Source organism: Rhipicephalus microplus, chromosome 7 (assembly GCF_043290135.1).
Source record: "Rhipicephalus microplus isolate Deutch F79 chromosome 7, USDA_Rmic, whole genome shotgun sequence".
Taxonomy (NCBI): Eukaryota; Metazoa; Arthropoda; class Arachnida; order Ixodida; family Ixodidae; genus Rhipicephalus; species Rhipicephalus microplus.
In genome coordinates this window covers 84,273,910-84,296,515 of record NC_134706.1, presented here as the reverse complement: position 1 = coordinate 84,296,515, position 22,606 = coordinate 84,273,910, and positions in this window count along the sequence as shown.

Here is a 22,606-nt window from a genome sequence, read left to right as displayed (position 1 = left end):
CTCCTCCACCAGCTCGCAACACACCTCTGTCTCGCTTCCCCCTCTCCACCGCCCGCAACGCTCGACCACACGTCGAGTGGAAAAACTTTCAGCTCGTTTGACTGCGATAAATCTTACACGAAACCAAACGCACCTCCCGCGTCACTTGGTTCAGTTGCAATCGAGCCAGTTAAGCGGTGGTGCTTAGCTCAATTGTAGCACATTTTCACTCCTTCGGTTATTACAGACCCAAGATTGGTATGTTCCTGAAGGCTGAAAATGATTTCATGAGAAACGCGATCAAACGCTTTCTCGAGACGGAGTTGTGACAATGCTAGCCGTTTGAAAAGTCATCACAGTATTCTAATGCACTTCGTGTCTCATGAATGTTAGTAAAAATTGGGTGTCCCTTGATTCCACACGTTTGGTGGGGTCCCATCAGACCTGTGATAAATGTTTGTAATCTTTTTGCCAGCGCTTTCATATATATTTTATAGTCAGCATTTGCTCGTTGGTCTGTAGGATGTGACTGACAAGAGCTTGACTGGATCGTCCGACGTTGGGATTAGGTTGATGGGCGATGATTTAAAAGAGGGTGGCATTACGTTTTCGTCATACGCTTCAGTAATCATGCAATGCACGCCGTCGGCAAGCTGTGCTTTAAAAGCCCCATAAAAAGCACTTGTCAGACCGCCAGGGCCAGAAGATTTCCGTATACCTTTAAGTCATTGATTGCATCATCAATTTCACTTACAGTATTGAGTGCTTTTCGACCCGTCTTCACATTATTTTCTAACGTAGGCATTAGGCGTAGGTATTCATTTTGAAAGCTTGAGTCAGCACAAATTCTATTCCCCAACAAATATTTGAAGTATCGCACAAAAGCTAGTACGATTTCTCGTTTTTTTTTTCTAATAGCATGCTTATATTTTATTTCTATATTTTTTAACAACGTAAGTTCTTTTCTTCTGTCAAGGCACGTTTGGTCGGCGTTTCTCCCAACAAGAATCTCTTACTACGAGTGCGAACAATGGATCCTTTATATGTCTCAACATCAATTGCTTCCACTTCGATTTGTACATATTCAGTTTGGTTACTTAATGCTCCCGGTTGTGCACTTTCTACATCCGATATATAATCTAGTTGTCTTCGAAGCGCATTCTTTTTTTTTTTCGCTGATTTCGGCGTATTGTGCGTGCTCTTTCGAGGGCACATACTTTAGCGTCTTGTTCGAAGACTTCCCAGTTTGCGATGAAGCTGTCTGTTTTAGTGTTTCAGTGTCTTTTTTTTTCCTTTGCTCACAAACTCATCGTCGCGTAGCAGTTATTTGCTAGACTTCTAAAGTTTTCAATTAAAACGGTGATATTTTGGGCTATGCTCCTAAATAAAACATTACCAAACTATGGTAGCTGAAAGACACATGTCTAATACTGTAATTTTGGAAAAACGGCACCACATTTGTAAACACGTACACTCTATCCAGGTGTGCTTCACTTGCGCGTTGGAAATGTGTGAACTGTGGTCGCCTTGCTCTACTGAGCACAGCTCCAGTGTCTTCTAAATTATAATCTTGAACGATCGCGCTTATTTCTGCGCTGCTGTGGTCACGTATAGGTTCGTTCTTTATTCTATCTGCAGCTGCACACACAATTGAAATCACCTAGAAGCAGAACGATTCTTTCACTGTCTAAGTGTGACACAATGCTTTCGAAGAAAGATAAGCGTTGTGCATCTTTGTTTGGCGCACACAAGCAAATAGCTCACCACTTCATATCACACACAACTAACAAGCACCTTTTACGCACAATCACAGTTTCTACTGTTATGCGAAGGGAGTTGTGAAGTAACAAGGTGGCTTACGGCATCGTGCATTGATTTTATGAGCGTAGTCGCTGACTTATCAGGAAGCAAAACGCGTTGTTTAACTAACGTGTTTACAGGATCTTCCGGTTTGTCCTTGCTGGCCAATAGAAACGAAGGAAACGTGTCAGCAGGCTCAAGCTCCTTTGCCATGGTAGCTGCAACTTCGTCGGCCTCAGATTCGTTTATTTCATGCCCTCTCTGATTTTCTGCCCTGTCTGATCTGATCGTGGGCGTAGATGAAGTATATATAAACATTCTGGAAGAAATCTACAGGGGATCAACTGCTACCATAGTGCTTCATAAAGAAAGCAACAGAATACCAATCAAGAAGGGTGTAAGGCAGGGGGACACAATCTCCCCAATGCTATTTACCGCGTGCTTACAGGAGGTTTTCAGAAGCCTAGAATGGGAACAGTTAGGGATAAGAGTTAATGGAGAATACCTTAGTAACCTTCGCTTCGCCGATGACATTGCATTGCTGAGTAACTCAGGGGACGAATTGCAACTCATGATTACGGAGTTAGACAAGGAGAGCAGAAAGGTGGGTCTTAAAATTAATCTACACAAAACGAAAGTAATGTACAACAACCTCGGAAAAGAGCAGCGCTTCGAGATAGGTAATAGTGCACTTCAAGTTGTAAAAGACTATGTCTACTTAGGGCAGGTAATAACCGCGGAGGCGAACCACGAGATTGAAGTAACTAGAAGAATGAATATGGGGTGGATCACATTTGGCGAGCACTCTCCAATTATGACAGGTAGATTGCCACTATCCCTCAAGAGGAAGGTATATAACAGCTGTATCTTGCCGGTACTTAGCTACGGAGCAGAAACCTGGAGACTTACAAAGAAAGTTCAGTTTAAATTGAGGACGACGCAGTGAGCAATGGAAAGAAAAATGGTAGGTGTAACCTTAAGAGAGAAGAAGAGAGCAGAGTGGATTAGGGGACAAACGGCGGTTAAGGATATCACAGTTGAAATAAAGAAGAGGAAATGGACATGGGCCGGACATGTAGCGCGTAGACAGGATAACCGCTGGTCATTAAGGGTAACCAACTGGATTCCCAGAGAAGGGAAGCGGGTTAGGGGGAGACAGAAGGTTAGGTGGGCAGATGAGATTAAGAAGTTTGCGGGTATAAATTGGCAGCAGCAAGCACAGGGCCGGGTAAACTGGCGGAACATGGGAGAGGCCTTTGTCCTGCAGTGGACACAGTCAGGCTGATGATGATGATGATGATGATGATGATGATGATGATGATGATGATGATGATGATCTTTCTATGCAGAGGGCCCGGTAAACTTCACGTAGGTTTTTATGCATTCTTCTTCGGCATGATCGAAGCGTTGACACGATGCGTACCAGGGCACTTCACATTCACTTCTGATAAGGCCGGTCCATTTACAGCGTAAGCAGAGGGGTGCTCTTCCGGGAACTGCTACTAAGGTCAACTGACCTGCAACACACGGTGTGTGTAGAATGTTTTCTTTCGTGTAGCCTGCTTTGAGCTGAATACTTAGAAGCGGCGTCGCTGACTCTTTCTCGGATATCTGCGCGCCATAGCTCACTTGCCAGTTCTGTGACTTTCCCGTATACGGTGCTAACGCCATTCTTATATCTTCGTGGTCGGCATGATGATGGATCCAATGTAGCTTTAGTCTCATATTCTGGTGGTTCGGATCTACAACGAGGCAACGCCGCTCCTTCACTGACACTTCAGTTGCCCAAAGTAGTCTCTTCTTCGCCTCGTTGTTCTTTCAGTGTTACCGTCCACACACGATTGATTTGGTATGCGCCCAACGCTTCAATGTCAGGCAGCATACCCAAGTGTTCAACTTCGTCACGTATTTCATGCACTCGGTATGGCGCATACAATATTAAAATGGTCAGTGCAGATCCGTCACCGCTGTATAAACAGTATAGCATCGTCAGTAGAGCCATGGCGCAGCCCCATCACTGTACAATCCCCAGTGTAGAAATTCTCTACTTCTTTCAGGAGCGACATCTGTTGAAGGTAATGGTGCGAGCTTGAAGCTCTGCCTTGATTCTTGGATGCGGATGTAAAGACAAGGACGAAAAGAAGATAGTACACACACACACTGGTGCTCCTGATAACAGAAATGTTGTCCGCCGCAGTGGAGAAGTGGTTTGGGGATCGGCTACTGATCCGAAGGTCGTGGGTTGGATTTCGGCCATGGCGGTCGTATTTTGATTGAGGTGAATTGGTGGAGGCCCGTGTACTGTGCGATATCAGGTCATGACAAAGAACACCAGATGGTAAAAATTTGTGGAGCCCTCCACTACGGCGTCTCTTATAATCTCATATTGGTTTTGGGACGTAAAACCACATATATTATTGCAACAGAAACGTTTATTCAAATCACCAAGCCGATTTGTATGCTTATTTTTACAAGCGACACCCACGTGACCCCTTGTGCAAAGCTTTAAAAGTTCAACAACATAACATGACAGGGCTAGAAACTTTCTATGGCGAAGTTGAACGCTTATGGATAGCCGGCAACAAGACAGGACTCGGCACATGAGTCCAACTTCTTTTTACGCAACGACATTGACGTATTGCTAACACAACTTTCACCAAAATAGCCTATCTGTACCGCTTCGATTACTAATCTAGTGATTTCAGACTTACTCATGCCCACCTTAACAGTGTAATCAAAATTTCACTGGCACGCGCATTTATGGCAGTTTAGTGCCAAAACCCCGTGAAGTGGCAATTTGCCCACTTTGTTGGTGTGTTCTCTGAGGCTATCGTTGAGGCAGTGGCCATTCTGCCCAATGCAAAACCGGCCACAGGACAAAGGAATCTGGTAAATGATGTATGCTTTGCATAGAACGATTGGCTTGCTATGCTCCGTTTGGCTACAATGCTACCCTTCTTTTCGGGATTCGTTTTCTTCTCCAAGTTACCTAGTTTGTATGTGGCTGAAAAATATTGGGGGGCACTAAAGCTTCGCCTTCAAGAGTTGAACGCAATAACGATACCCTGTGCCTATAGTGCGTACTGGAACCACTTAGTGCGCGCTTTTTATTGTATGATGTTACTCAACAAATTTGAATTGTGGATTACTCCTATGTAACCCATAAAGTTACAAGTGACTTTTGTCCGTGAAGCTTACACATATGGCAGCGTTCTGCGCAATGGTTAGCATGGCTTAAACCACGAGCTACTAAACGTGGGCAATCTTTTTTAACTTGCTACGCGCACACTATGGTGGTCGTAAGGAACACATGCAGTAACGTGTGTTCCTTTTGTAAAGGTTGACTGGCTTTAAACCACGCAGTCATCGCATTTTTAGATGGCCGTAGCCATGTACGTTTGTACCATTACTGCGATATTATACAAGGCTCGTGTGTTTGCAAAGCAGAAAAGTTTTGTACACCGCATTTAGAAGTATAGGAAGTTATCTTTCACAATTTCCAAGCAGACACGTGGCTTAGTGGTAGAACACCTCCTTGCCACGCCGATGGGATGGGTTCGTATCCTCGCAGGAGTCCGGAAATATTTGCTATTTGTGTTATTAACATCGCGTGGAGGTCTTCTCGCAGCCGTAGTTGCCTGTCCCGTTCCCTGCGAATTCCCTTGTCGTATACGAACTCGGGGTCTACGGCTGGCCGACGTCGCTTCGTAAAACATTTATTGAGGAGCCGACTGTTGCCTTACATTTTTAGCGGACCTGTGGTGAGTGGTAGGACTTATTGCGGTGGTACATACCTGTTTACGACTATGATATTTGTATGAATCGACTCGCAAGTGATGATTTGCTAAACAGCCTCACTATCAAAAAAAAAATGTTGGGGGACCCCTAAGCCTCGCCTGAATTATTTTCCCAAGTTTAACGCGATATTCTTTCCCTATAGTGCCTACTTATAACCACTTAGCGCATGTGATGTAATAAATATAATGTTTTAAATCACGAACAGTTATGTGCGTGAAACGTTTGCTCACTTGCTCTACACCCATTTAACTAACGAGTGTGCTTTTTACAATAGGTGGCCGGCTTTAAGCCATAAACTTCTGTATGCCTATTCACATGTCCTGACGCCTGATGGCAACGCACGCTTGTACCACGCAATATCACTGCGGTTTTCATGTTGTTTTGTGAAGCCTGTATACGGGACGCGCGTGTTTGTAAAGCATGAACCCTATTTTCACTGCATTTTCACGCATAGACGTGGCTGTGTGGTAGGACAATGCTTGTCACGCGCACGGCCCGAGATCGATACTCACTCGGACCCTGATATAGCTATTTTATTTGCATCATTATCAATTTTTCAGCCAAAGGCAAGACTATTTTTCGTTCGCAACCAACGACGCCGAAACGAGTTGCTGAATAAAGGTCGCGGGATCTAATCTCATCCGCGGAAGCTGGTATAGAGGCGAAAATGCTCGATGCCCATGTACTTAGATTTACGTGCACATCAAAGAACCCCAGTCTTCGAACTTTTTACGGCACCTGTCATAATCACATCGTGATTTTTAGAACGTTGAGCCCCATCAGTTATATATCCATACGCTTGTCAATGCCACACGCCCCATATGCAAAGAAAGTGACGCAGACTTTCAAGCACGTGCTCGGGGGGGGGGGGGGGGGGTGAGGTGCGCGAGCGTTAACCTCGACGCTGTCTCGGACAGGTGGGTGGCTACAATTCAGAATCTGATTGATTGATTTGTGGGGTTTAACGTCCCAAAACCACCATGTGATTATGAGAGACGCCGTAGTGGAGGGCTCCGGAAATTTGGACCACCTGGGGTTCTTTAACGTGCACCCAAATCTGAGCACACGGGCCTACAACATTTCCGCTTCCATCGAAAATGCAGCCGCCGCAGCCGGGATTCGAACCTGCGACCTGCGGGTCAGCAGCCGAGTACCACAATTCAGAATCTGCACCGCGTCGACCAACGCCACGCCAGCAAGCCCACAACGTGACCGTCATGCTTGGCCTCCTGGTGGGAGCCCAAAAATCCACCTTCTTGCAGGACCCCAATATAATTACTTTTCGTATTCAACCTCATCCCATCGAACATGGCGCGATTGTTGATCAAGCCGTACATCTAGCATCAAATCGAACTTTAAGTAAGACCTTGCAGAAGTCCTTTATTTACCTATTTTCAAGTTCACCGCAAGAATGCAGTGACGTTCTCGCCTGGATTGTCATGCCACCGCCGCTTTTCAGCCAGGGGTCATGACCACGTAACTAAGTTACGCCCGGCTTAAAGCAATCTTCAAATGTTTGCGCAGGCACACGGGGACACAAAATATGTACATAATCGGGCGCAATCTAATAACTGGTTTATTTTTTGAAAAAAAAAATCACTTGTTAACTCCATATCTGTGCAAGCGGGTCATCAGAAAATATTTGAACTGCGCACATATCAACTTACTATCACAAGCTCATTGAACAACAGACAGAAGCAAAAGTTCTTTCGCTATTAAGACAACCGAAGGGTACCTGATGTGATCGTAAGTTGGGAGTTGTGCAGTTCAAATGTTTTTGGTGACCAGATTGCGCTGACTTTGGAGTTATTAAGGGAATGTTTTAAAAAAATAAACCACTCCCTAGGTTGTGCCCATCAGTGTGCCTCTTCTGTGTCCCTGTGTGCCTGCGCAAACATTTCAAGATGAATATGTTTTAAGTAGGCCAAATTGCAGTTGTGCTTCAGAATAAAGCAGATCTTAGGAGTCATTATACAAGTCATGCGAACTGTGAAACATTGCCCCCCCCCCCTTTTTTTTAGCTTCCTTTTCTTTCTGTCCACGCCACTTGTAAGAATCACAGGTGACGGAGCAGGCGTGAAATGGACGGACGGCGCACCGCCTTCGGGCATAGTGGCTGCACGAAGGTGACGTCCGCTACGGAGATCCAGAGTGTGCATGTTACCAAACACTCCCACCGAAAAGATGTTACGGGGAGTATTTATTTAAGGGTCGTGAGTCTGTAGGAGAGCGGGATCACGGTGCACAGGGCTCATAGAATACCAAACAGGGCAACCGAGGCTGAGCCCTACAAAAAAAATGTCGTCGTCCTCTTTCATTAGGGGTCATTTCGGCTGCTCCACTGGAGAGGTATTTCCACATCCATGACAATAAGGTTGCTGCCGACCTAAACCCCAGTGAAATGGGTACAGGTACCCGAATTACAGGTTAATAATACATGTATTGTTACGAGGCAGTGGGCATGACTCCACCGTCTTAGACGAATCAATGAGGAAGAAGCGGACTCAGAAAATTCTAAATGATGAGGTGAAGTAAACGCAGCTGAGTGGTAATCACAACACCTGAAATCTCAAAATTTTCTCAACTTGACTTTTTTTTCTTTCTTTGTTTTGTTTGCTCTCTTTTTATGTGGTTTTCCTTACATTAGTCATATTGTAATACAAACTCATTACACCTAGGAATAATGCTCACAGAATAAATGCTATGCTTTCTTGGCCAATCCCCCTAAGTGGGTGTGAGCCATGAGTCCAGGGAAACAAACAAAGCGCAAAAGGCTGGCAGCCATGGGGGTGTACACCCACTTTCAAAAATGGGAAATACACTAATTTCTCTTTTCCATGTGTTTGTAATCCCCGTAACAAATTGGTGGGGGTGCTGGGGTACGAAGCGCCATACAGCGGAGCTCCACAATGGTCGTCAAATTGGAGTTTCCGTGAAGGAACATGGGCCTGATCCCACAGCCACCTCCACATCGGCCTCGGCAGCGCCTGCACCATCCACGGCAACGCCTACACTGGCCCCACCACCACCCACGTACGTTCTGACGCATCGTAAGCATCCAGAAACGTTCTGTAGTACGGATGAAGTTGATGTCGACGACTGCATAGCCGACTACGAACGTACCAGTGTGCTCAACTGGTACGACCTGACTCTCATGCTGGCCAACGTGGTGTTTTACCTGGAAGGCATGGCCACAGTCTGGTGAGAGAACCATGAGGAGGAGATCGGCAGTGTAGACACCTTCAAGGCGAAACTCCGCAACTTATTTGGAAAGCCTATCGCTCGAACGGCGGCAGCAAAGATGGAGTTATCTATACGTGCTCAGGCATCCACACAGCAGTATATCTCGTATATGTAGGACATGCTGGCTCTACGTCGTAAAGTCCACAACGACATGTCGGGGACTGATAAGGTTGGCCACGTCCTCAATGGGATAGCGTACGATGCGCTCAACCTGCTAATGTGCCGGAACTGTCGGACCATCGAGGAAATTATTCAGGAATGCCGCCATTTTGAACTCGCCAAAATTAGGCGTACTTCAAGATCGTTCCCTCGACTGCCGAACACAAGCTGCGATGTCCTCCTGCGAAGATGGACTGACCTCTTGTCGGCAGTCTTCACCGGCGTCTGAAATTACGCGAATCGTCCGGCGGGAAATCCAAGCAATTACACCTGCTCTTCCCACCAACGGCCACATCGATTCGCAAGTACCTCAGGTTTGCTTGGTACAGTCGATAGTGTGGGAAGGACTCAGAAATTTGCGATTTGATGTGTGTGCCGTTCCTCAGTCTCAATCAAATGGCCTCCATTCAAGGTCGCCGCCTCACCCCAGGTCACTGCCTCAGGAATGGTCTTATTCACGGTATCGCAATCCGGCCGAATGGCGAACTGCGGATGATCGGCCGATCTGCTTTAACTACCGCCGCATAGGCCACGTCGCACGGCATTGCCACAGCCATAGGTCTTCGTCCCGAACCCAGTATAACACTGCTCGTCGCGCCGACAGCTACCGCCTTTTCCAGCCTCCTGTGCCGATCGCTGACAACTACCACCCCCTTCCGTCCTTCGATTCCTACGCCTTCGATGCCCCTGATACGCAGCACAGCCGCTCACCATCGCCTCGACGTCACCAGTCTCGTTCGCGGCCTGGACGTCGCCCGTCATCCCCTTCTCCTCTACGACGACGCCTGACCTCCCCGCTCAATTACCACCAGGGAAACTAAGTGGTGCAGCTCTTAAAGGTGAAGTCGCATCCTCGATATCGACCTCAAATCCATTCCTCGTACTGCCGACGCGACGAAATTTGATCAACGTCGAAGTTGACGGCCTGACTGTTTTTACACTTATTGACACCGGGGCGCATATTTCTATGATGAGTGCCCGACTTCATCGCCGCCTGAAGAAAGTGCTTGCACCGGCTGCTCCTGGCATCATACCTGTCGCCGATGGAAGAAGTCTTGCCATCACAATAAAGTGCACAGCGCGCATCAAAATCGCCAATCACCCCACATCTGTTCTCATTGCAGTTATTGACCTGATTCTTGGATTGGATTTTTTGTCCACTCATGCCGCTCTCATCGACTGTGCAACCGGCGTTTTTCAACTTGAACTGCCTCGACTTTGGGCTGTGCCGTCCCCACCGTCACACCGCTTGTGCGCTGTTGATTATGTTCGGCTGTCACCGCAAGCCACAACGTTTGTGGACTTAACGATATCGCCAGCTCTTCCTGACAGTGACTACATAGCGTCTCCACTAGTGGATGTGCTCTAGGCCCGAAGTGTTGCTCTGCCGCATACTATCAAGACTATCGTGGACAACTACGTTCAGCTTCCGCTGCTCAACTTTAGTAGTTCGACCCAACTTCTCCCGCAAGGCATTTCGTTAGCCCATGTTTCCCAACTTCATGCATGTAACATCGTGGCTCTAGACCCTGAAGACTGCTCATCCACTGTTGCAGCCAGCGGAGCAAACGCACCTACCGATGAAATCATGATGATGATTGCCCCTGATTTTCTGCCCTGCCAGGCTGAGCAACTCCACCACGTGCTGACCACTTACCGAGATATTTGGACATCGATGACCGCCCTTTAGGTCAAACGTCCGTCATGCATCATCAAATACATACCGGCGATGCTAGTCCTGTTAGACGGTGGCCATATCGTGTTTGCCAGTCTGAACGCCAGGTCATACAACGAGAAGTCGAGACGATGCTCTCCAAAGGAGACATAGAGGCATCTTCAAGTCGATGTGCGTCACCTGTTGTTTTAGTAAAAAAAAAGATGGCAGTTGGAGATTTTGCGTTGACTGCCATGCCTTGAACAAGATAACCCACAAAGACGTATATCCGCTGCCAGGAATCGATGACGCCCTTGACTGCCTTCATGGCACGTGATACTTCTCATCTATAAATCTGCGTTCGGGCTATTGGAAAATTTCAGTCGACGACTGAAACCGAGAAAAAACTGCAGCCTTCGTCACACCGGACAGTCTTTATCAGTTCAAGGTAATGCCTTTTGGGCTGGGCAATGCCTCGGCAACGTTAGAACGCATGATGAACTCTCTCCTACGTGGTTATAAATGGTCCATCTGCTTTTGCTACCTCGACGACGTTATTGTTTTTCCCCAAAATTTCAAAGCTACCTAACTCGTTTGTTGACCATTCTAGTCGTTTTTCGTCGAGCGGGACTCCAGCTGAACTCAAAAAAGTGCAGTTTCGGCCGACGAGAAATCACGGTCCTTGGTCATCACGTAAGTGCTGCTGGAGTCCAACCGGACCCCGACAAGATTAGCACTGTGAAGAACTTCCCTCTGCCTTCTTCGACCAAAGATGTTCGTTGTTTTGTGGGCTTATGCTCGTACTTCCGACGTTTTATACGCAATTTTGCTACAATTGCACGACCACTAACTGATATTCACAAAAAGAACGCGCCCTTCCCGTGGGGCCAAGACCAAGATGCTGCGTTTGCCACGCTGACCGACCTGCTCACTTCACCACCAATACTGGCTCACTTCGGCCCGTCCGCGATGAATGACGTTCGCACAGACGTCAGTGCTGACGGCGTCGGCGCCGTCCTCGCTTAACACCAGGGAGGTCAAATTCGTGTTATTGCGTATGTCAACCGCCTTCTCTCCACATCAGAGCGAAACTATATATTCGATAACGGAGCGCGAGTGTCTTGCGTTGGTCTGGGCTGTAGCAAAATTTCGCCCATACTTGTATGGCCGGGAGTTTTCAGTTATTACGGACCACCGCGCTCTGTGTTGGTTGTCGTCGCTCAAAGACCCAACTGGTCGCCTAGGTCGCTGGGCTCTACGTCTTCAGGAGTATTACTTCGACGTAATTTATAAGTCTGGCAGGTTGCACCAAGATGCCGATTGTCTCTCTCGTTATCCGGTGGACCCTGCTAGCCTCGCTGCCCACGAGAGCGATTCTTGTGTGCTCACCATATCTGATTTGCGCGACATCGGCACAGAGCAGCGCCGGGACGCAACCCTTAAGACGGTCATTGAGCGATATATTCAGGACATTCCAACCCTTCGCTCCGTCAATATGTCCTCCACAACGAAATTCTGTATCGCCGCAACATGAAGCCTGATGGCCCAGAATTTTTGTTTGTTATTCCCTGACACCTGCGTGCCCCCATTCTTCAACATCTGCACGACACTCCGACGGCAGGACATCCGGGTTTCTCACGCACCTATCACTGCGTGCTGCAACGGTTCTTTTGGCCTGGTCCGTTTAAATTTGTGTACCGCTATGTCGCTGCTTGAGGGCGCTGCCAGCGTCACAAATGTCCTGCTTTCCGTACGGCTGGCCTGCTCCAACCTATCGACATTCCCCCGGAACCATTCTTCCGCGTCGGCATCGACTTGCTCGGACCTTTCCAGACGTCCGTGTCAGGCAACAAATGGAACGTTGTCGCAACTGACTATGCGACCAGATACAATATAACTCGTGCCTTGCCAAGTAGCTGCGCTACAGAGGTCGCAGACTTTCTACTGAATGACGTCATTCTGCGGCATGGGCCTCCGCGACAGCTTCTGACGGATCGTGGCTGTTGCTTCCTCGCAAAAGTTATCGACGAAATCATGCGTAGCTGCTCTATCAAACCTCATCTTACTACTGCCTACCATCCGCATACCAACGGTCTCACGGAGCGCCTCAACCGAACTCCTATAGACATGTTGTCCATGTACGTCTCTTCTGACCACCGTGACTGGGACTCAACGCTCCCCTACGTTACGTTTGCATACAATTCGTCAAGGCATGACACCGCTGGCTAATCTCCATTCTTTCTTTTGTACACCCGCGACCCTGCGTTGCCATTCGACACACTCCTTCCTTCTGATACTACCGAACTAACGGTGTATGCTAAGGACGTTGCTTCTCGAGCCCGCGTCGCTCGCCAAATCACGCACACTAGGCTCACTGCTTCTCAGGCCTGACAAAAAGTGCGCTACGATGACTGGCACCGTGACGTTGACTACCCTGCTGACTTTCTCGTCCTACTTTGGGCGCCGCATCGACGAGAAGGCTTGTGCGAGAAGCTCCTCCCATGGTACACAGGGCCCTACAAAGTTCTCCGCAAGGTCACCGACGTCGACTACCTCATCACTCTCGATCAACCACACTCATCTTCTGCCACACCCCCTAGTGATGTTGTTCATGTGTCACGACTAATACGCTACTATACTGCCAGTCCTTATTGACTTAGCGACGCCGTCACGGCGCTTCGTCCGCCGGGGGTGATGCTACCAGGCAGTGGCCATGGCTCCACCGTCGTAGAGGAATCGGTGAGGAATAAGCGGACTCAGCACGCGAAAGGCTGACAGCCCTGTGGGTTCACACCTACTTGCAAATATTGGAAATACACTGATTTCGCTCTTCCGAGTGTTTTTAATCCCCATAACAATATGTCAGGCAATTTGTTTCATTCATTTCTGTGTGGTCAAACTATTCTCAGCATTCAATAACAGTTGGTCCTACCATTGTTACGCCTAGGAGTCCACACTGAACGCCGATGCCTCTGCAAAGGCAATCTGTGTCAAGGCCAGCGCGCGAGCCCACCTGACGCGATCAACTCAAAGCCGTCATCAAGCGGCGACGCCGGTCTGTCACGCAACGAACAGCGAGCTCCCTCAGCCCACGAGCCTGTTGAAGTAATCGGCGCCTTCCAGTCTGGCGAGTGTTGTGCAATGCGTGGGAACGTTACCCGTCCTTGACAGCAACCACGCGCAGCAATCGGCGCCTTCCAGTCTGGCGAGTCTTACGCAATGCGTGGCAACATCCATCCTCCTTCATGCAACCACGCGCAGCGGCCGACCCCAGTGGAGGATTCCGACATCACGGCCAGCGGCGCTTCTGGTTCGAAATTTGGTTACTCAAAAGATCCACCCGGGGCCTATAAAAAAAGCCCTGCGGTGCGTCGCCAGCAGTAGACGTATGTGTCAGAGAAGCCTCTCGTTGCTGCGAGCCCCTTCGCAGTCGGCGCACCCGGTGTCCGTGGCAGCGTCTTGCTAGTAGACTTATGGTGGGTACGGCAAGTAGATTCTTAACAGGGGCAAACACAAGAGGCTAGTGTGAACGATGGAGAACGTTAAAGTGAAGGAACTCATCGAAAATTTTGAGGAACTTGGCCTTATTTTGGGCCGTGTGAAACGAAAGCAAGCAATACTTGAGATCATGAGGGATACAGGAGTGACGACTGAGGAAGTCGATGAGGCCTGGACGGATATCAAAGCACGCCGCGAGGAGGCTGAAAGGTGAGAAGTAGAAGTTCGCGAACGTAAAGAAGCTGAAAGGCGAAAACGCCGTGAGGAAGCCGTGAGACAGGAGCGCCTTGAGTTGAAACGAATAGAATTGGCAATCCTGCAGTGTTCGCAGGCGCCTAGCGTAGCTTCTGCGACAGTTCATGTCAGCTGTCAAAAAATTCGGGACGAACTGCCACCATTCGTAGTAGGCGAGGACATGGCGAAGTATCTCGTCATGTTTGAACATGTCTGTGAGCGAAATGCCTTGGAGTGGTCTCCTTGAACGCAGAACCTGTTAGCTCTTCTTCCCCGCGAAGTGTCCGACGTGATAACGTGCTTGTCGAGGGAAGCGTTTGAGAGTTATGACGAGGTTAAGGAAGTGCTCTTGAGACGTTATATGTTGTCACCCAAAGCTTTCAGGCAAAGGTTCCGGTATGCTAAAAAGAGAAATGAGTCACACGTTGGCTTCGCGTTTCGTCTTAAGGCTGACTTGAATGGCTCAAGGACAAAGGTGTTTATGACGATCGCTATAAAGTGTTATAATGCATTGCATTGGAGCAATTCTACCGCTGCATTGTGGAGGATGTCAACCTTTGGCTGCAGGACAAACTTGGTGAAATACAACTAAGCAAGGTGGCAGAGTTAGCTGAGGAGTATTATACTCATCAAAAGTTGCATAGCAGGGCAGTGTGCGTTGAAAAGGATGAAAGGAAAGAGGGCTCTTCAAAGAAACCTGATCAACGGAAACCAGCTCCGCACCGTAATTAAAGGAAGGACCCGTCTCTTACGAAGTACACTGTAGGAGAAGGGCAAACGGAAGCGGAGAAATAGAGTGAGGTTCCTAAACGACGCACTGATACCACACGGGCGTTTGAATCACGGAAACCGCTAATCTGTTACAACTGCAAAAAGAAAAGGCACATCGCGATAAACTATACGCAAAAGTTTGCTTTCGCAACAATCCGAGAATTGGAAAAGAACATGTGGTTGTTAGAGCCGTATCTCATAAAAAAATTAGTGGGAATGGGAAAACGTGTCAAGCAATTCAAGACTCCGCGGCAACCATTGACGTTGTCCATCTTTCGTTGGTGTCTCCCGACGACTTTACAGGAGAATGCGCGTGAATCAGACAAGTCACCGAGGAGCAGAGTGCTTACTTACCGACCGCTACGGTTGTCTTTGAAGGCCCGTTCGGTAAGCTTCGCACTGAAGCGGCTGTGTCTGCCGCACTTCCCGATCGTTTTCTTTATCTATTTTCTAATAAATCAGAGCAGCTTCTTAAAGAGCAGGGTAAATCGTTCTTCTCCAACGTAGTGTACACGGCCCTCACACGATCGCAAGCGCGGAAGCTTTCGCGGGAGCTTGATCTTGTTCAATGTGGTGAAGCACCAAGTTCAAAAGCTGCTGATCTGTGTGACCTTGGCGGCGAGCCGACGGAACCTCAGACAGCAAATTCTCCGTGTGAGACATTTGAGAAATAACTCGAGCGGCCCGTCGCCGAAGTGACTGGCGCGGTCTGTGTCGGCGGAGGAGACGACCTGGCGCCATTGAGTCATAGCGAGAGGGGTGCAACGCTCTCGCCCGTAGCGGAAAGTTGGAGTGAGCTGTCAAGGTTTTATCGAGAAACGCTCATTCCAGAGCAGCGTGAGGACCTCTCGATTAAAGCGTGAATGGAAGGCGTAAACTTGGGAAAAAAAAGAATGTTTCCTTTTTTGAGGAAGCAGGGCTCCTGTATCGGAGCTACACAAATGCGCAAAGTCGCAAGTATGAGCAGCTCTTGGTGCCACAAAAGTACCGTCGCCAACTATTGGAACTGGCGCATGGAAACGCGTGGGCAGGGCATCTCGGGATAAAAAAAACCAAGGCTAGAGTTTCCCTTGAGTTTTATTGGCCGAAATGCTGGAAGGATATCGAAGACTTTGTACGCTCATGCGACACTTGTCAGAGAGCGGGGCAATTCACGGACAAGTGGAAAGCACCCATGAAGCTTGTGCCAATAGGTAATATGCAAAATTAACAGCGCCATCTAGTGAATGCAGCAGGTACCATATCCGCCATTTTGATGCTGGCGAGGCTTGACCACTACGCGCGGGCGATCCACATGCGAACGTACGCGTTTCAACGCTTCGAATGTCGCAGTCAGATTTTTTTGCTAGCGAAATGCCAGTACACTGCTGTTTGCCGCTGTGCAAGTAGCGTGGAATCACAGCGATGGGAGCAAGGTATGTGGCATGAATTACGATTTTGCAGCGATCATTTAAACGCAAAACAGGGTATGGCGTGCACAAGCTTTATGGGCACAGTCTAGGATGCATGTATCTCCGCGGTGCGCGGGCTGCACGAGAGCAATGCAGGACTAACCATTTTTCTGTGTTACGGGGATAGGTTGTGTTTTTATAGATTTGTCAGCTTTGCGGCTAGGTGTTTTCACTACGTCAGGCCTCTACAGGACAGTGGTGCTCTTCGATTTACCGCCTCGAACTCGCTGAGAAGCTGTGCGGCATTAAAATTTTTTTATGACTTCGGGGAAGCCTCGGACTACCCGCGGACTTCCGCGGTGAGTCTAAAATGGTAAATGGAAGAGCCCCGGTGATTCCCTGCAGTCTAATAGAGAGTCCGCCACTGCTGGTGGGGTAACGAGTGTGACAGAACCGAACTGTTAGGACGGGCTTTTTGTGACGAGATTACACCATGTAGGTAGACGACGTAGAAATGTTATTTTTGAAGGTGATTGCGCACAGAAACGTGCAGAGCTTCCGCTACTCCAAGTAACATGCTGTTCACGCATCCTAGAAAGGCAGCTCGGTTGCTTGTCCGCGTTCATGCTCCGTTGTGTCCGCAAGTATGTTCACCGCGCAGCAATAAAACAGTCATTCGGAAAATAAGGGCTATGCCCACTTAGGAACAGAAAAGTTTCTGCTCAGGCACTTAACTTCAGTTCCCCCAACGTGCGCGGACGCAACTTTTCCATTCGGTCCTCTCTCACCGATATTCCTTTACCAACGAAATAAAATCAAAAAGATAGCGGGGCGCACTGCCGTAGGTTTCGAAAACTGGCCCCATGAGTATCGCCAGGGCTTGACTGAATTACGTTCTGCATGAGGTCAGAGCGCGGCAGTCCTATTTATTTGTAAGACGGGATTCATTCTCTGCATTTTAGTCTCTTTGGCTCAGTTGTGTTGCAGCTGTTTTTTTGTGTTGCAACTCACCTCACTTGAAAAATGTTTCATGTTGCATTATAAAACATACAGCTGTGGAGACAGCCATAACTTAGTTGTATGGGATTCAGCATTTTGGCTGCCTTACACTCGCAGCTCCTAGAAACCTTTGAAGCTACTTTGATATAAAAAATAACTGATTTAAATTCCCCCAAGTGTCCACAAGTGACTAATGCCTCTTAAGGCTTGCTATGAAGGGCCATATCTAGGAAAGGCTGCGAGGGAACGGGAGTGTGCATAGAAAAAAAAACTGAGGGAGAGGGGGGTCACATTACAAGTGCATCATCAGTCCTGCAATGCACATATAAGTGTGACCTCTATTCCCTGTGAGATTAGCTTGTGATAGTGCCTGTGTTTGTAAACAACAATCGTTTAAACAGCTAAGAGAAACCTAGCTCATGACGCCGCACTGAATGTTTGTTTGCTTATATCTTGTAGGTATCCTTCCACCGCTTTCCGAAAAATGCAATGACATACATGTGGCAAGATTCCTAAACAGTTTGTCCACATCACATGTTCGGGCACTGGGAAACGTCTTGCTGTGGCCATCACAGTAGCTCAGCGCAGTGAAGCAAATGTTCAGGAGTCGTACGACCGTACTAGCGAACGCGTTGCCGTCGACCGCTCGCCCACATTAAAATGGCGGTGGGGTCAAAATGCACACTGTTGCCAGAGTACAAAGCAATTTCGCATATGGTCCATTGTCACAGAACCTTTTCAGCGCCTAGTAATTGATATTGTCGGGGCATTGCCAGAGTCAAACAAGGTTGTCGGTACATCCTGACCGCCCTCTGTGTTGCCACAAAATTTCCGGAGGAGATACCACTTAAGGAGCTCAATTTTCCTCATGTCGTGGATGCACTGCTATCTATTTTTGCACGCGTCGGATTTCCTTCTGAAATCCAATGCGACAGTGGTAGTGTCTTCACCAGCTCCCTTACCTCTACCTTTTTGGATAAATGTGGAATAAAAGTAGTGCATGCTGGATCCATAGCCCACAATCTAATCCGGTAGAGCGTATGCATTCCGTTCTGAAACGGATACTGAGAGCTCTTGCTACGAGCACAAATGCCACTGGGAAGCGTGTATTCCTCCCGCTATGTTCGCTTTGAGATCAGATTCTCAGGAGAGCACTGGTTTTTGCTCTGCAGAGCTTGTGTATGGCAGGAGTTTGAGAACATCATTGTGAATGCTACGCGAGTCCTGGGAGGGATTCGATGAGGACCCAAATGCAGTTGCGTATGTTCTAGACCTCCTTCAGAGGCTTGGAAAAACGAAAGATCTTGTGGAAAGCCACATGAAGGCTGCACATGCGTTGTCGAAGGAGTACTACGACAAATCGGCGAAGAAGCGCGCTTTTGAAGTCGGTAGTCAGGTAATGCTGCGGCGGCCGTCCATAAAGAACAAGCTTGAGGTTCATTGGGAAGGGCCCGCCAAAGTAATATCGGAGCTTGCTGATGCCAATCACGAAGTGAAATTAGGAAGGCGGCCGAACAAAATTTACCACAGTAACTTGATGAAACCGTACGTTCAACGTCAAGCGGTCGTAAATCTGCTGTTGAATGCTCCAGAGGAAGAGGGAGAAGAAATTTTGAGTTCCAGTGATGTAATCGAAAGGGGATCGGAGGTAATCTTGGAGCAGTTGAACCTAGAGCCTAGGTTAAGTGAAGTCCAGAAGGAGGACCTGAGAAGGATTGTTTCCGAGTTTCAAGACGTGTTTTCGGACCGTCCCGGAAACACGACGGTGATCGAGCACGATATCCAGCTAACTTGTGAGGAGCCAATCCGTAGCAAGCCGTATCGTTGTTCCCCCGTGCAAAAGCAGATCATGAAAGAGGAGATCGATAAAATGCTGGAGTTGGGAGTCATAGTACCGGGCGAGAGTGACTATACATCCCCTCTATTATTGGTTCAAGTGCCAGGAAAAGATCCGAGGCCATGCATCGATTATCGACGTCCTAACGTCATAACTCGAGACCAAACTTAACCGATACCAAACCTAGAGGAGAGGGTGGAAACTGTGTCACAGTCTAGCTATATTTCCACGTTAGACCTCGTGCGAGGGTATTGGGAAGTCCCCCTTACGGAGCGTGCTCGCCGCTATGCCGCATTTGTTTTCCATTTGAAACGTATCGTCCACTTAAGCTGAGCTTTAGATTGAAAAATGTGCCCTTTTGTTTTTCAGGCTTAATGGACCGCGTTCTTAAAGGCCTCTCTGAGTTCGCTATGCCGCATCTTGAAGATGTCGCCATCTTCTCAAACAACTGGGAAGAACATGCGAGCATTTACGCGTCGTGTTGAAGAGGTTGAAAGAAGCTGGTCTTACCGTGAAACCTACTAAATGTCATCTAGTGTGCTGCGAGGTGTCTTACTAGGGACACGTTGTGGGGCATGGCCGGCGTAGACCTTCAAAAATTAAAGTAGCCGCCGTTGTGGACTATCCACGACCAACCACAAAATCTGAGATAAGGACATTCTTTGGCCTAGCTGGATACTATCAGCATTACGTGCAAAACTACTCTAGCATTGCCAGCCCTCTAACTGACGCGCTTCGAAAGTCCGAGCCAGTTAAAGTAGTATGGGACTCAGAAAAGGAGAATGCGTTTTGCCAGATGAAACATGCCTTAATCGAAAAGGCCATTCTCATGGCACCCGATTTCTCTAAGAGAATTGTGATTCAATGCCACGCGAGGGATCGCGGCATGGGGGCTATATTGTGCCAGGAAGACAGTGCTGGTAACGAAAGGCCAGGTTTGTATTTAAGTCGAAAACAGAGCGGCAGGAAAGAAACATACAATACCTCTGAAAAGGAATGCGCCTGCCTTGTGTGGGCCGTTCAAAAGCTAGCCTGTTATATCTCCGGTTCGAGGTTTGTGGTCGAAACGGACCACTGTCCTCTTACCTGGTTAAATAATATGTCGCCTAAAAGTAGCCGGTTACTGAAGTGGAGCATGATACTTCAACAGCACAACTTTGATGTTTGCTACAAAAAAAAGGAAAACTAAAATTAAGCCATGCGTTTTAGTTAGTACCTTCTCCACCTTTCGATTTCTCGCTTGCGATTCGGGGCAAAAATTTGTCCTCATCACGGCCTTAACTGAGTTCTCTTGTCCAGAGTGATCTCAAGGAGCCAACTTTATGTTGTATTCTATCTCGTTACGTTGTTGTACGTGTAAAATTTTGAGTTCTCATATTAAGTTTTGTGTCCCACATGTGCCTCTTGATGTAGAGGGAACGAAATCACGATAGACACGTAGCTAGGTATATGTTGTACCATACCTCGTCTGGTTTTCTGTCGGGTGACCGAAGGCGCTTGCTTGTGTCGTGTGTTGTCTGTTGTTGAACCGTTCTTGACAAGTTGCAGAACCATCAACAAGTGCTGAGACCAAAATTCGTCAGAAGAGGCGAGTGAAGCTGGCCGACAAGCTCTGGCGACAAGCCAGTGGAACTGGGATCCGTCCTCAAGAATGAGATTTGTTCACGGAGCGGAGTCTGGAGCTACAATCTCCCCATGGCCCTGGAGGCGAACCTGGACTGACCTGGCGAACAAGCGCGCCCAACATCCGAGCCACGTGGAAGCAGCTCGTCTTTCCGCCGCATTGTCTGGCGGCGGGAGTGCTGTTACGCCTGGGAGTCTACAATGAACGCCAATGTTTCTGCAAATGCAATCTGTGACAAGGCCAGCGTGCGAGCCCGCCTGACGCGATCAACTCAACGACGTCATCAAGCGGCGGTGCCGGTCTGTCACGCAACGCACCACGAGCTCCCTCAGCCCACAAGCCCATTCAAGTGATCGGCGCCTTCCAGTCTGGCGAGTCTTACGCAATGCGTGGGAGCGTCACTCGTCCTTGGCTGCAACCACGTGCAGCAATCGGCGCCTTCCAGTCAGGCGAGTTTTGCACAATGCGTGGCAACATCCCTCGTCCTTGGTGCAACCACGCGCAGCGGCGGGCCCAATTGGAGGATTCCGACATCATGGCTAGTGGCGCTTCTGGTTGGACATTTGGTTACTCAAAGGATTCACCCGGTGCCTATATAAAAAAAAAGCCCCGCGGCGCGTCGCTAGCAGTTGACCTATGTGTCAGAGAAGCCTCTCGTTGCTTTGAGCCCCTTCGCAGTCGGCGTGCCCGGTGTCCTCGGCAGCGGCGAGTTTCTTGGCGCCCATCGTAACCTCGTCGACGGTGCGTCGTCGTAACACCATGCAAATTCTACTTCGTATAGCTGGTTTTAGCTACCAACTTGACCGTCCTGGAAAATTTTTGCGGCAATCGTTATGTTTGTTCATTGGCACACATTGCAGATACTCTTTCAATTTAGAACTGATGAACAGATTTATTTCTCAATAAGCCCAGTTTTAGTAATATTAGTGCAACAACTCCTAGACCGTCTCGAATCTGCCACAGAATACGTCATGATAACAATAATATTTTGAGGCTTGCCGGGCTAAAGACATCATATGATAATGCTATTCGTCGTAGCAACTGACTCCGCACTAATTTTCACCAATTGAGGCTGCCTATTAGAGTGCATATTCCAGCCAGTTTATAATCCACGACTTCTTGTTTAGCGCGAAAGCGCTTCTGGAACAAGGGAGGAAGAAAATCGAAGAAACGCTTGTATGTGTTGCATTTTTTTCGTACATTGTTTCACATGTTTGAACGTGTCATTTACCTATGTCGTGCGTTCGCATTGCGTACTATATACTCGGTTTGGTACATGTGAAGCTAGCAAAACGGCCACGAGCGCATCATGAGCGTAGCATGTAGTAATTTTGTTACGTGACACGCATGTCATGTTCATCTTTTTAGCACCAGCACCATACCATCGTCATCCATTCATGTCCCGTAATACCAAATTCGGTATAAGTGAAGCTAGCGAAATGGCCACCAGCGCATCATGAGCGTGGCATGTAGTCATGTTATTACATGACACGCATCTAATGATCATCATGCTTGCCCCAGTCACATACCTTCATCATCGATTGACGTACTGTAATACAAAATTTGGTAGATGTGACGCTTGTGAAACGGCCAAGTTCGCATCATGAGCGTGGCATGTA